This window comes from Gossypium arboreum, chromosome 5, assembly GCF_025698485.1.
Source record: "Gossypium arboreum isolate Shixiya-1 chromosome 5, ASM2569848v2, whole genome shotgun sequence".
Taxonomy (NCBI): Eukaryota; Viridiplantae; Streptophyta; class Magnoliopsida; order Malvales; family Malvaceae; genus Gossypium; species Gossypium arboreum.
In genome coordinates this window covers 89,624,360-89,638,223 of record NC_069074.1, presented here as the reverse complement: position 1 = coordinate 89,638,223, position 13,864 = coordinate 89,624,360, and the positions used below count along the sequence as shown (strand labels likewise).

The 13,864-nt window shown below is 36.8% G+C and overlaps 1 non-coding gene across 1 annotated transcript; it reads left to right on the top strand.

Annotated features, from left to right (window-relative positions):
• Positions 1-12,855: 12,855 nt before the first annotated feature.
• On the top strand, positions 12,856-12,962 carry LOC128293581 (small nucleolar RNA R71). The gene has a single exon (XR_008283762.1). It is a non-coding gene; the product is annotated as a small nucleolar RNA R71 (small nucleolar RNA).
• Positions 12,963-13,864: the final 902 nt, after the last annotated feature.

The following is a 13,864-nucleotide window of genomic DNA, read 5'->3' as shown; positions in this document are numbered from 1 at the left end:
TAATAAATATGCGCAATATTGTGTGAAATTTGTAAAATAATGTCCATGCCTATATCAATATCTCTATAAAAGTCCCAAATATAAATTTTAGGTTCAAACTTTGGAGACAGTAACAATCGCAAACCTCAAACATTGACAGTAAAACAAATAGAGAGGCCTTTCTTTCCTGACAACTTTTCTTTTCCTTTTTGTTTTTGACATGAAAAGATTATGGTTACATTTGAACTTTAATCCTTTAATTTTTATTAGATTATATAAATTTGGTTAAATTTTAAATTCGATCTCTATATTTCTCTCAAATTTGAAATTGAATCTCTATACTTTATTTTGACATAACTTGTCACTCGTGTCTAAAGAGATTTTCTAAGGAGTCTGCGCATCCAAGGGTACAAACAGTTAAACATACCTAGAAGTCTAGTATATACATGGTATAAATACTCCTTCCTTGGTGCGCAAGCTTCGTATCCAGACTAGTGTAAGGAGGAAACGAAGGGATGATACATAGGATGATGAAATAAAAACGCATGATAATATGGTTTGCCTCCAATTTGGCACTCTGCTGCATATCGTGACTGGTGAAAACCCAACCTTGTAGGGGAACAAGTGTGTGTTTGAATGCAAGGAGGAATGTTAGGGGTACGAAGGTCATGATTACTATAACAACCCGTTTTTGGTCAAATCAGAAGTGGTTTCAGAATCAAAAATATAAGGTTGAAGTAATTATTTTATTATTATTTTAATTACCACAGCATGATAGTATGATGGTGTGAAAATTTCGTTAAGAAATGTTATCATTTGATTGGTCAATTTGATAAAAAAGACTAAATCGCGTAAAGTGCAAAATTGATGTTCTAATAGTTAAAGGTATTTAATAGCTAAGGAACCTTAAATTAGAGGTCCTTATGTTGTAATTATACCATGATTAGTGTGAGTGGACAAAGATGGATATGATTAATTAATTTTAATGAATTAATAATAAGGTTAATTTGGTATTTGGTTATTTAAAGTATAATAAATAAAATAAAAACCAAATTCTAAGTGCTTTCATCTTTCTTCGCCAATTCTTAGTATGAAGAATAGCCATTTCTAAGCTTTCAAATTTGGCCAAGCTTGGATAGCTAATTAAGGTATGGTTTTTGTCTCGTTTTAATGATTTTTATGTTTTTGAGATCGTTACAACTAGGTCTAACTAGCTCAGGGACTATTTTGCAAAACTTTTAAAGATTTAGAAAATTTCCGTTGATGAATAAGCATGTATTTTGATGTTTGGTGATAGATTTATGATTTTTTTTTGTGAATTATACAAGTTTTGTTAAGTGATTTTTGGTGAAAATGCAAACTTGGGTTTAATTTGTGAAAAGTGTAAAATTCATGGTTAAAATGTGAAATAAATGAAAAATATGGGCTGATATGTACACTATGGAAATTCAGCTAGCATGGGTTAGTATTGAATTTCAAGAATTTGTGATTTTATGAAATAAGGACTAAATTGTAAAAGGATTGAAACATTAGGGGCAGTTGTGTAAAAATGCCTTAAAGTTAATTTTGGACTAAATTGAATAGAGATCTTTAAATAAGTTAATATTGATTATATATAGATCAAGAAAAGCAAAACTCGGATCTAGATCGAGGGAAAAACAAAGTTCTCGACTAATCAACTCGTGTTGTTGTTTTTACGTCTGAGGTAAGTTCGTATGTAATAAGCATTGTTATAATTATGTTTTACAAGCTTTGATATTGTATGAACTATGAATACGAGACTACGAACATATTCAATAATGATTTGACAACGATTCGGCATTGGAAATCCTGGATGAACCTTAGGAATAGATAGGATACTAGTGACATGTCATTAGGGGATTAATATGATTATGTGATTCGGGTGCTGGTCCTGTACATCCTACTGGTGGCTGAGTATACCGGCATGTGCTGTGGTTACTTGACAGCTTGTGTGAGCAGCACCGTGTAGCTATGTTTTGACCAACAGCTCGTGTAAGCAGGCCAGTTGATAGCTCGAGAGTTAGCATTTTTATGATATGTGATTGAGATAGCTTTGGCTATAAATGTGGCACTTCGGTGTGAGTTTCCTGAGTATCTAATAGTATTTTGAATGGTTCAATGGATAAATGAATGACGTGATTGTGTATGAGATTGATACGAGATGATACATGTATGTACATGAACCGTATAAGTTTTAAATCGAAGAAATTGGGAAGTGCACATATAAGCATATGATTAAACACGTGAAAGGTTTGTTAGATAACATGAATTACATGTTGATATGTTCAAATTGATTTTTTGTGTATTTATGATCAATTTGAATTTATTTTATACGAGCTTACTAAGCTTTATAGCTTACTTTGTTTATTTTACTATGTTTTATAGTGATTCCAAAGCTAGCTCGGATTCGGGGATCATCGGAGACTACGTCACACTATCCATCTATCAATTTGGTACTTTTGAACTTATGTTTTGGTATATGGCATGTATAGGGACTTTGGTCGTTTTGGTTTATAATTGATGATGAATGTAGCCATTTGAGATAGCTTGTGAATATTCTAGTTTGGTTTTGTATACAGCCATATAAGTTGGCTTATTTTGGTATGATTGAATCATATATAATAAGTGTGCATATGGCTCTTATTATGTGTTTGAATATGGTAATATGTTGTTGGTTGGTATTTGGAAATTAAAAGTACTAAATGGATGGGAAATGAACTTGGCATGTATATGTAATTAGGCAAAATAATGTATGTTTAGGAAATGGGCATATTGATGTTTAATAAGTGAAATTATGTATGAAATTAGATTGCATATTGTGGTATTTGTGATTTGTATTGATGAGAAATGAAATGGTATAGAATATGCTTGATTTGAGTTTGAGTTATATGTCTATTGATGCTATGTTTTGGTGCATTTGAATTTGATATAGGTGTGCACAAGTTTGGGTGGAAAATTAGCTTAGTAAATAGCCTATTTTTGTCCATACGGGTAGAGACACGAGCGTGTGTCTCAGCCGTGTGTGACACACGGTTATTTACATGGCCGTGTGTCCCTTGGTGTTGAAATTAAAACCAGGTCAGTATGCTCCACACGGCCTCACACATGGGCGTGTGACCTGGCCATGTGGCATAAGTTAGTATACCTTACAAGTTTGACATGGCCTAGCATACGGCCTGGCACATGGATGTGTATGGCCATTTTAGGGGACATGGGCTAGCCACACGGGCGTGTGTGTTGGCCCTGTGACCTAAGTTAGAGAATTACAAGGGGTCGGACATGGGCTGGGACACGGCCATGTGCTTCTATTTTGAATGTCCACACGACCTTTGACACGGGCCACACGGGCGTGTGTCCCCTGTTTTTGAGAAAAGTTTCTAAGTGTTCTAAGAATTTCCAAAGTTATTAGTTTAGTCCCAAACCACTCTTAAAGCATGTTTAGAGCCTTGTAGGCTTGTATTAGGGACAATATGAATGTGTTGATTGATATTTGAATGAAATTTGGAAATGTATGAGAAAATGTATGTGTAATTGTGTTATAAGTCCAGTAATGCTCTGAAACCCTATTTTGGTATTGAATACGGGTAAGGGGTGTTACATTTATTAGTATTAGAGCTATGGTTTAGTCGATTCTAGGACTAACATAGCATTTGTGAGAGTCTAACTATACATGCCATATATAACCAGTGATAGTATGATGACTCCTGACAAATTAAATTGTGTTTTCGTATAGTAAATGAATTTTAATCGAGCTGTAGTTGACGATGTCGAGAGTAATGTGCCAGCTCCCACTCAAGGAGCGGTGTCGTTTGAATCTAGAAATGTATCGAGTAGTCACAGAGGAGAGGCTGAAGAAGCCTGTTTTGAAATGATGAATGAATGGTTTACAAAATTTGTCCAGACAAATCCGGCTGCTCAACAACCTCCACCCTACCTAATCCTTAACCTGTTCTTGTAGCTCCTCAAGGTGTGGAACTTCTACGACTAAATAAACCACCAGTTGATAAGATTCGAAAGTACAGATCCGAAGAGTTCAGAGCTACTGTTGATGATGATCCTGAGAAAGATAAATTTTAGCTTGAAAACACTATTCGGGTATTTGATGAACTTTTTTGCACACCAGGTGAGTGTTTAAGATATGCTATACCACTTCTGAGGGACACTACGTATCAATGGTGGAAAATTTAGTGTCTGTGGTACTGAGAAAGAGTTACCTGGGAATTCTTTCAGATTGAGTTCCAGAAGAAATACATAAGTCAGAGATTCCTCGATCAAAAGCACAAAGAATTTTTAGAACTGAAATAGGGTCATATGACTGTGATTGGGTACGAAAAAGAATTTGTGTGGTTGAGTAAATATGCTCAGGAATATGTTTCTACTGAAGAAATCATGTGTAAACAATTCGTTGATGGATTGAACGGGGATATTAAACTTCTGGTTGGAATTCTAGAGTTGAAAAAATTTGTTGTCTTGGTTGATAGAGCTTGCAAAGCCAAAGAGCTTAGCAAAGAAAATAGAAAAGCAGATTTAGAGGCTGGAGACTCGAGAAAAAGATGGATGAGTAAGCCGTACCAATCTATCCAAAGATTCGTACACTCGACCAAATGCTTCAATTGAGTATTCGAACAGAGATCGTGGAAATCAATACTCAAGTCCTGAAGCTCAAGTTACATCGGTATCCAGTGTTGGTAGTGTGAGAAATTATAGACCTGAATGTCAGCAATGTGGAAGACAACATCCTGGTGAATGTAGAATGAATAATCGGGCTTGTTTCAAATGTGGTTCACAAGATCATTTCATATGTGATTGCCCAGAGTTAGTTGAGAAAGAAAAGATTCAGAATGCAAGATCAAGCAATACAGCTGCTAGAGGGAGGCCACCAAGAAATGCAGGAAATGTGAGTGGTAATCGTGGTACTACGAGAGATTCTATGGTAAGATCTAAGGCTAGAACACCTACTAGAGCTTATGCTATTCGTACTTGCGAAGATGCATTGTCACCAGATGTTATCACCTGCACATTTTCTATTTATGACACTAATGTATTGCTTTGATTGATCTTGGATCAACTCATTCATATATATGTATGAATTTGCTGTCTAATGAGAGTTTTCCTGTTAAGTTTACTGAGTTTGTGATTAAAGTATCAAACCCTTTAGGCAAGCATGTTCTAGTTGATAAATTTGCAAGAACTGTCCTTTAACGACTCGGGGTTACTGTTTTCTGGATAATTTGATGTTACTACCTTTTGATTAATTTGATGTAATTCTGGGTATGGATTGGTTGACGTTGCATGATGTTGTAGTGAATTGTAGACGAAAGACTATTGAATTGAAATTCAAAACAATGAAATCATTTGAATTGAATAAGATGAATTGAGTGAATTGTATTTAATGATTTTATCTATGTCAGCTCAAAAATATGTGAGGAAAGGGTGTGAAGCTTATCTTGTTTATGTTTTAGATACAAAAGTGTCTGAATCTAAGATTGAATTAGTGTCAGTTATTAGTGAATATACAGATTTGTTTCTTGAAGAATTCCATGGGTTGCCACTAATCGCGTGATTTCGTGATAGGTTTTAATAATTTATAATTACTCATTCTTGAACTAACTATGATCATGATGTAGGCAAGTGTACCTATCGAACAGTAGTATAGTTTTAGCAAGACCGGATTGTCAAACCCAAAGGAACTAAAAGTACTAGTAATGATTGTCTTTTTATTATCTAGCCTAAGAATAAAGAGGTTTTTGTTTTAATTAACTAATTATCTAAACTATGAACTCACAAAGAAAAGAATTGGGGAATTGCTTTTGAGGAAAATCAATTGACTTAAGACAATAACTAAGGAAAAATCCACCTAGACTTTACTTGTTATTCCGGCTCTGAATCGGACGATTTATTCATTCAACTTGTTCTGTAGAGATCCCTAAGTTATGTTATTATCCCTATTCAAGACTAATAACGTCTAATCCCTAGATTGAATAACTGAGAATTTTCTCTAATTAACACTCTAGGGTTGCATTAACTCGAGCTATGGATCCCCTTATTAGGTTTCACCCTAATCTGGTAAAATCTTGTCACCTTATTTCTAGGTGCGCAATCAACTCCGCTTAATTATTACAAATGTACTCTTAGACAGGGTCTATTCCTCCTCTGAATAAGAGTTTATCTTGAATCAGTATCCTGGGATATCAAAACAAGAATTAAAAACACATAATTAAGAACAAGTTAAATATTTATCATACGATTCAGAAAATAATAACAAGATTCGTCTTAGGTTTCATTCCCCTTAAGTATTTAGGGGATTTAGTTCATAACTAAATAAGAAAATATCTCAGAATAATAAAGAATACAAAATATAAAGAAAACCCAAAACTCCTGAAGGGAAATTGAGGAGAGATCTTCAGTCTTGATGATGAATCCGACTTCTGAGATGGATCAATCAGCTTCTTTGGAGTAATTCCTTACCCTCTATTCTCCATGTGTTTTCTTCCTCCTCTAGGGTGTATTTATAGGCTTTGGAATGCCTAAGAGACCTCAAAATTAGCCTTTTCCGAATTAGACTCAACTTGGGCTCGGTAGGGGCACGTCCGTGTGCGATTACTTTAGGCCATGCTCGAGCCTGCCAAATTGACACGGTCGTGTAGGGAGGTCCAGGCCATGTTGATTTCATACTTTGGCCCATTTTCTCCATTTTTGGCCCGTTTCTCATTCATTTTGCTCTCCTATCCTCTCATAAGTATAAAACATGAAATTAAAGCATTAGGAACATCAAATTCACCAATTCTAATGGGAAATCATCCATAAAATGCATTAAACATGGGGTAAAAATATGTATATTTTACGGTTTATCAAATACCCCCACACTTAAGTATTTGCTTGTCCTCAAGAAAAATTCTCAACTCATAATCAAAATAAATTCTTCTCAATTTATAACTTCTATCGATAATATCTCACATTAATCCATAAGTAATCATACATTGAGAATTCAACTAAAAGGACATAAAAGTTTCAATCATTCCAAGTTGAGCGAAAACATAGGTGTCTCCCCTTATCTAAGTAATTACCTTTAATTCAGAATATCATAGAGTTTCACATCCTCACTAAAGATTCACTCAAATCACTCGAGGAGTTTAAGGACAATAAATGAAGCACTCAATAGTCAATAATGAAAGTCATTACCATAGACTTGCATGAAAATCAAATCTCCACCACTATAATTTAAGATGATACATCAATCAAAAGGTCTTTAGAGGATTGTAATGAGGCTTGGTTAGGGGGTGTGGTCACAAGTTGAACGAAATGGTTAGAATTGAGATTGAATTGAAAAGTTGCCTAACTAGAAAAAGAGTTAATTATCACTTGCGTACAATAGGGCTTCTTTTCAGAATATGGACTTACATAGTTTTTTTTTTTAGGAACAAGTTAAATAATATAGACTAAATAGAAGAAAACATAGCTAAGCAACTTTTCCAACTTAGATCTCGAAAAAAATAGGGATCAAATTAATTTGGGGGATTTCGGGGTTTATTAGGGGTTAATCGTGGAGGTAGGCTTTTCATGGCATGAATGGGTTAATCCTAAGTGCCTTAATCATTTTGACATATCAAATCAAATGGTTGGTCTCGACATGCATAATCAAGCAAGTTCCGAAATAACAGTTTAATACTGACGCACTCAAAGCAATAATAAGAGTGAGCATGAAAAAATTAATAGATGCTCAAGAGGCTTAAAAATCTTACAAAAATTATGGCTTTGTGATGTTAAAACTTGTAAGTTCCAATTCAAAGTAATACCTAACTTTGGGGAAACAACCTAAGATTTTAAATCAACTTATCATGCTTAATTCTCTAATGTCTTAAAGTTTAAACAATCAATGCATAATTGCCTATGTTTTAATTCAAGATATATCAATCAAAATCATAAATCAATCAAAATTTATCCTAAATATGATATGAGAGCTTTTCAAGAGAACAAGGCAATCATTCAGGGATTTTTCTGATAATGAAATAAATATCCCCCCACACTTAAGATGTACATTGCCCTTAATGTACAAAGGTAGATATTAAGAGTATAAAAATAAGAGAGGGAGAGAAGTGAAACTTCCTGTATGATGAATTCTTCGAATTGGATTTTTGGAGACTAATCGGTTCGATAGTGGAGGAGGATACTCCGGCGGTGGTGGAGGTTTATTAGTCCATAAGTCTTACTCCAAAAGAATATTATATCTAGTGGTAGCTATGGTCGTGGACATGACAGTCGTGGAGAACCTTTCCCAGTAAGGTTTTTAGTTCCTATGCGATGATAAGCTTAAGAGCTCTATATAACTGTGATAAAATCAGGAACTTTTTAGGTAATATTAGGGAGAATAATTACTCTTAAAGAAATAACCAAAATTAATAATTAAAAATAAAATTCTAAAATCAACTAAAAATAAAAATAAAAAGTAGTTGTAATAAAAATGAAAAACATAAAATTATAAATATACGTTTTTAAACATCTTCATCGTTGGATGGTTTGCGAGGTGGGACTGGCAATGAGATGTGGAGGTGCTGACAAATCTGCTGTAGAGGAGCATCAATGTTGTCAAAACATTGAAAACACTGTTGCTCGAATCGAGTGAGGCGCTCAGAGATGTCAGCATATGAAGCCGCCGCATGAATTGGACGAGAGGGTGGTGGTGTCTGAGTCGGTGGGTCCTCATGCTGTGGGGGGACATCATCAGGAATGTCCACGTAGGCCTCCTCCTCGGTAGATTGGGTGAGACGATACTAGGGAGGGTAGGTTCCTCAGTGCCTCTCGATTATCCTCATGCTAAGCATGCTTAAGATGCCTTGTGGAAACATCTGGCCGATGAGGGTGAGGGATGATTCTTTGGCCATGGTGTTGAGGAGCCCGAAGTGTCGCGTTAGTCGAGTCACGTAGGGGCTGATGGAGATGACCTCCTTCCTATGCCGCTCTGTCTGGTGCTGAATCGTGAGGGTGATGAAATAGGCAAGGTCAACGACATGCCCATGTGACATGCACCATAAGAAGTAGGCATCGTGGGTGTTGACGAAGCCAGTGCTCTCTCGCCTCTCTGTAATCGTGTGAGCTAAAATAGCATGTAAGTACCTCAGGGATGGTGGGAGAACTGATGCCTTGGAGCGGCTAGGATTGTAGGAGGTTGCACTAGGGGCCAAAGTGTGCTAGCACTTCGAGGGGGAGAAGTGTATGTGACGATTGAGAGTGTCTAAATCATTCTCCTCCTTGAACTCCTCCGTGTATAAGTCCAGTGCAACACCGAACTCTGGGACTCTTAGCTGGGGAATTAATCCGCCTAGGAAAAATTAGACTGTGCCAGGATCATCGTAGTTCGTCATTACGGTCTGAAGATGGAACGTTGAGCATAGTTTTAACGTGAGCTCAAGGTATGTTGGCTCGATGATCCTAAAGAATAGATCTCAAGGGTCGGTGGTTAGGAGGGCTTGAATTGAATCAGCCAACTGAACTTGTCCTACAGTAGCCCAATCGATGCAGCAGCCCACAATTAAAGATTGGACCCGACGTATTTAGAAAAGCTCTTCTTGGAGCCCTCGGGGGAACTGCAGGAGAGGGTGACGAATCTCTGTGGTTAGACCCACGGAAGATGACGCTCCCTTTCTCTTCTTCGAAGCAGGTATGACGGTTTTCTTTCCTTGTGAAGACGACATTAAAAGCCTGAAATATAAAGAATAAAAATAATAGGTAAACGAATTTGAAGAAGTAAAATGCATGAATTTGAACAAACTATTTCAGCCAAGACTACTAATATGAAGCAAACTCAACCACAATAACAATGAGAATGAGAATAGAAATATAATGGGTATGAGGTTTTCCTAATCTCAATTTAACACAGAATATATGATAACTAAACTAGGAATGCAAATTAAATGATAGACATTGGCATGGTAATAGAATGAGAATAAGCATAGTAATGTCATGGATATGAGGTTTCTCTAATAACTCGATTTAATACAAAATGTATGATAACTAGCCCAAGAATGCAAATTAAATGATAAAATAATGAGAAAAATGAAAAATAGTTCAAAATATATGAAGATTATGTTGATGCTAAACATTAGAAATAAGTAAAATAGAAATGTAAGGAGTAAACAAACGCTAGGGGAGAGAGATTGAGCGTCAAAAATGAAGTTAGAGGTGGCGCATGGGTGTGGCAGGGAGGCCGTGTGGAGTTGCAGCGGCTAGGGTTAGGGGTTTTGAATGAGGAAGAAAGTGAATAGTGCAGGGTATTTATAGATTTTGGGCCACACGGCTAGGGAACACGCCCGCGTTCCCCAATTTTTGCCCGTACATTTCATGAATTTTGAATTTGGGCACGTCTGACTTTTCGTACACACTCGTGTTCCTTAGGCGTGTGGGTGCACACAGCCGTCTTACACTGTAATGTCTGGCATTGTTCGCTTCTCCCACACCCATGTATGCAATCCCCACGCCCGTGTTAATTTAACAGGTTCGACCACGAGTGTTAGACACGGACGTGTCACACGCCCGTGTTAATTTAACAGGTTCGTCCATGGTTCTTTCACACGGGCGTGTCGCACGCTCGTGTTGTTTTGGCAGGCTCGACCACGGTCATGTCGTACGGCCGTGGCATTTTATCGTAGCCCGTGTTTGGGGAAAGCCTTACCCTGTTTTCACACGACCATAAGCACGCCCGTGTGCTTAGCTGTGTCTCTGTTGAAAACCTATATTCGAGAGCTCCGTTAGTAAGTTAGATGTTGAAGACTAAATTTTTAAAGAAGTTAATATAGTTAGTGCTCAGGTTGCCTCCCGAGAAGCGTTTATTTATAGTCTAAGCTCAACTTACCTTTCCGTTGAATGATCATGGTGGTTTGAGGAGTTTATACTCCTTATTCTTGCTATCAATCTTAAAATAAGGCTTTAAAAGGATGCTATTTACCTTAAAAGTGCCGAACTTGGGATGACTCACCTCCACCGTACCAAATGGGAAAATGCTGAGTACTGTAAGAGGAATTTCTTCATTCGTTGTGGGAGTGATAATGTGGGGATCTGCAGCATCTAATAAGACTCTATCACCAACCTGAAGTTGAATTAGAGAGGTATCGGGCTCGTTTTAGCATAGTTTCGGTTTATCGTGTGTTCTCAGCTTATGTGTTCGCCATTCATCTAGCTCCTCTATTTGTAGCCTTGTTCTTCATGAATAGATCCTCTACTATTGTTTGAGAGTGGCTCATGTACTTCCTTTAGACTTATCTCCTACAAAGTGGGTTGTATCGTGTGGTCAGTTTTAATAGGATGGTCTAGACGATCACCTTCAATTTCCAATGTGTTGTCAAAATTTTGAGCTTGAAGGGTGAGTGTTTCATCTCTTACGTGAAGCGTGAGCTCACCTGTGCTAACATCAATAATTGTTTTAACAGCTGCTAAAAAGGGCTTCCTAGAATTAAAGGAGTGTTGCTATCCTCCTGTATGTCTAAAACAATGAAGTCAACGGGAAATATAAATTTATCGATTTTGACTAGCACATCTTCAATAATACCCATAGGAAATCTTATAGTTTTATCTGGTAGTTGAATGCTCATCCTAGTTTGTTTGGGTTTCCCGAGACCTAGTCGCTTAAACATTTTATAAGGCATGACGTTGATACTAGCCCCTAAATTAGCTAATACATTATAAAACATCTAAACTACCAATTAAGCAAGGAATCGTAAAACTCCCTGGATCTTTGAGTTTGTTCGGTAGCTTATTTTTTAGAATAGCTGAGCATACTGCGTTTAGCTCCACATGCGACGCCTCGTCCAACATCCGTTTATTTACTAAAAGCTCTTTTAAGAATTTCATTGCGTTTGGCATCTGTGATAGGGCTTCAATAAACGGTAAGTTAATATGTAATTTTTTTAAGAGTTTAAGGAATTTACCAAATTGTTCATCTGAGTGGTCTTTCCTTGTCGCGTTGGGATATGGCACACGAGGTTTATATTCGACATCCACTGATTTGTTTGTATTTTGATCTACCTTTCCTTGACCTTTGCTTACCATATTTTCTTGCCTCGGTTCTGGTTCAGGCTCAACAAATCCTTCTTTATCTTGAACATTAATCGTGCTGAGCTGTTCCCTTGGGTTAGGTTCAGTATTACTTGGCAAACTACCTTGTGGTTGTTTAGAAATTAGTTTGGAAAGCTAGCCTATCTAAGTTTCGAGCCCTTGGATCGACGCTTGTTGATTTTTAAGTACTGTCTCGGTGTTCTGAAAATGAGTTTCTGACATCGATATAAACTTTGAGAGCATCTCTTCAAGTTTTGGCTTCTTGTCTTGTTGGTAGGGTGGTTGCTGAAAACCCGGAGGATGTTGTGGTCTTTGATTTCCCTGACCACCCCACGAGAAATTGGGATGGTACCTCCAACCTGCATTGTAGGTGTTACTAGAGGGATTGTTTTGAGGTTGAGGATTATTACCTATGTAATTTAATTGCTCGTTACCCATGTTGTGACCATAAAGTTGGTATTCCAAATGGCTTGTTCCACCTCCACTTGCTTCGTACTGCATCACTGGGTGAACCTGTGGAGAACTAAGAAAACCATTAATCTTTTTATTTAAGAGTTCTACCTGATTAGAGAGCATGGTGACCAAATCAATGTTATAAACGGCGGCTGTTTTCGTTGGCTTTGTTTTATCGTTGGCTTTGTTTTTATGACTTGCCACTGATAGTTATTCAGTAACATCTCCTCAATAAACTCATAGGCATCTTCAGGTGTTTTATTGTTGATGGTTTCACCAGCAGCTACGTCAACCATTTGCCGAGTTGAAGGATTCAGACCATTGTGGAATGTTTGAACTTGGAGCCAAAGCGGTAACCCATGGTGAGGACACCTTCTCAGTAAGTCCTTGTATCTCTCTTATGCATCGTACAGTGTTTCTAAATCCATCTGCACAAAATAAGAGATATCATTACGTAATTTAGCCATTTTAGCCGGTGAAAAATATTTTAGTAAGAATTTTTTGGTCATTTCTTCCCAAGTAGTAATTGACCCTCGTGGTAACGAGTTCAACCACTGTTTAGCTTTGTTCCTCAATGAAAAGGGAAACAACCGAAGATGTATGGCATCATCAGAAACGCCATTGATTTTAAATGTATCGCATAGTTCCAAGAAGTTGGCTAAATGAGTGTTCGGATCCAAACCATCAAACTAAATAAATTGTTGTATCATTTGAATAGCGTTAGGTTTTAATTCAAAAGTATTTGCAGCTACAACGAGTCTAACTATGCTTGATTCAGTTCCTATTAAAGAAGGTTTAGCATAATCATACATAGTATGTGGAGCAGGATTTTGATTAATCGCAATTGCAGGGGTAGCTAATTGCCTTGGTTTTCAGCCATCTCTTCTGTTGGGGGTTGAGTATCGTCTTCTTGCTTGTTCTCTGTGTATTGTAAGCTTCGCTTATTTCTCTTTGATTTCTGCGAACTGTACGATCGATTTCTTCGTCAAAAAGTAATAGTCTTGACAGGTTTTTCTAGTCATAAACTATAAAAACCTGCCAAGAGAAGGAAAAAGTAGATTAATAAATAATAATGATAATTAAATTAAATTAAATTGCAAGAAAAATAAATTGCTAAAGTAATAAAAATTAAGTATTCCTAATATTTCAGTTCCCCGGCAACGACGCCAAAAACTTGATCGCGTGATTTTGTGATAGGTTTTAAAAATTTATAATTACTCGTTCTTGAACTAACTATTATCGCAATGTAGACAAGTGTACCTATCGAACAGTAGTATAGTTTTAGCAAGACCGGATTGTCGAACCCAAAGGAACTAAAAGTACTAGTAATGACTGTCTTTTTATTATCTAGCCTAAGAATGAA